The 1,926-nt window shown below is 35.5% G+C and overlaps 1 protein-coding gene across 1 annotated transcript in view; it reads right to left on the minus strand.

The window, feature by feature from the left end:
• PCDH15 (protocadherin related 15) overlaps nt 1–1,926 on the minus strand; it is a 562,288-nt gene that overhangs the window by 368,849 nt on the left and 191,513 nt on the right. The window lies entirely within an intron of this gene.

Consider the following 1,926-nt stretch of genomic DNA (forward strand, 5'->3'; position numbering starts at 1 on the left):
CTTGCCATGGAACTCAGTCAGGCAGTTTTTGACCTGCACATCATCCTCAGTAATTAGCTTGAGTTTTCTAAATTCAACTTTGTCATTTGCAGATCAGCTAGGCTCACTTCAAAAACATGACTTTTGAAACCATCAGACACAATTTTGGTTCCTTGAGTTCTCATGACTAGTGTTTTCCCAATATTTCTTATATTGAACATAGCTAGTGTTTTCACATCACACCTATCTTTCTTAAAAAATGGGTCAACCACTTTTTTGAGGGCTTCCTTTTTGCCGCCTTTTGTAAGGTGCTTGTTCTTGCTGACTGCCATGGTGCCGCTCAGAGAAATGAAAGGCTAAAAACTCTTGAAAAAAAAAAAAAGTTAGAATCCATCGTATTATTAAGCTGAATAGTGACCTTGTTCCTTTAACTGATATTTATAAACTCAATTCTCCCTATTGTTTTTCATCCTTCATTCTACAAAAAAATAATAATAATTGAAAATATCTCAATATCTATAAATAATTGAGCCTACTCAACATATATTTTAATGAGAGATAAAAAAGGACAAACGATCTCTTTTCTCTACTATAATGTCATACATTATTTTCAGAATTACTGTAATATGATTTTACACTCTAGACGATATTTTCTGAATTTTAGTTGTTGGTTTGTTTTGTGTTTAGTAAGTTTTTACTCAACTTGAGTCTGAAATTTGTTTGATCATTTACTGCTGGTAGCATGTGGATATGATTGTTATGAGAGTTAAAAATGGCAAACAATGCAATTTTTTGACTCTAGTTATATTATTATAATTTTTTCTTTCATTACTTTGAGAAACAATCTTCTCATTAAAGGTTATGGGAAATTTGAGACATGTACAAAGGGCAAACTCAGCAGGCACCAGAATCCTGCTATACTGAATCCTGCTTCATAGGAACAACAGCTCCTCTACTGTAGTCACCACCAGTCTTCACAACCAATCAGCCTGAGAGTCAATATCTCCCATTGATGTGAAAACAGCAATCAAGGCTCAACTACAATAGGAGAGCACACACAACCCATACAAGAGACACACCTGGAGCATCTGGCTCAAATGACCAGAGAGACTGTGCCACTGGGCCCATTAGGACACCTACTACATAAGGCCAGTCTACTAAGACCAAGAAACATAGTAGCTCTACCTAACACACAGAAACAAAAACAAGGAGAGAGTTAAAGTGAGAATACAAACATGCCCCAAATGAAAGAAAAGAACACGTTCCAGAAAAAAATAAATATATAAATAAAACGGAGACAAGCAATCTACCAGAAACAAGGTTTGAAACACTGGTTATGAGAACACTCAACGATCTCAGTGATAACTTCAACAAAGAGACAGAAAACATAAAAGTAGGCTATAAAACATAAAAAGAAACATAAAAAGAAACCAGTCAGAAATGAAGAATACAATAACTGAAATGAAAAACACACTAGAAAGAATCAACAGTAGATTAGATGAAGCAGAGGCTCGAATCAGCGATATGAAAGATAAGGTAGCAGAAAACACTCAATCTGAAGAGTGAAAGAAAAAAAAAAAAGAAGAATCCAAAAATATGAGGATAGTTTAAGGGGCCTCTGGTACATCAGGCATACAAACATATGCATCATGGGGGTACCAGAAGGAAAAGAGAGAGAGAGCAAGGAATTGAAAACCTATTTGAAGAAATAATGACAGAAAATTTCCCTAACCTGGTGAAAGGAATAGACATACGAGTCCAGGAAGTGAAGAAAATCCCAAACAAGATGAACTCAAAGAGGCCCACACATAGACACATCATAATTAAAATGTCAAAGGTTAAAGACAAAGAGAGAATCTTAAAAGCAGCAAGAGAAAAACAGTTCATCACCTACAAGGGAGTTCCCTTAAGACTGTCGGATGATTTCTCAACAGAAACTTTGCAGGC

This window comes from Pteropus vampyrus, unplaced genomic scaffold (assembly GCF_000151845.1).
Source record: "Pteropus vampyrus isolate Shadow unplaced genomic scaffold, Pvam_2.0 Scaffold68, whole genome shotgun sequence".
Classification (NCBI taxonomy): domain Eukaryota; kingdom Metazoa; phylum Chordata; class Mammalia; order Chiroptera; family Pteropodidae; genus Pteropus; species Pteropus vampyrus.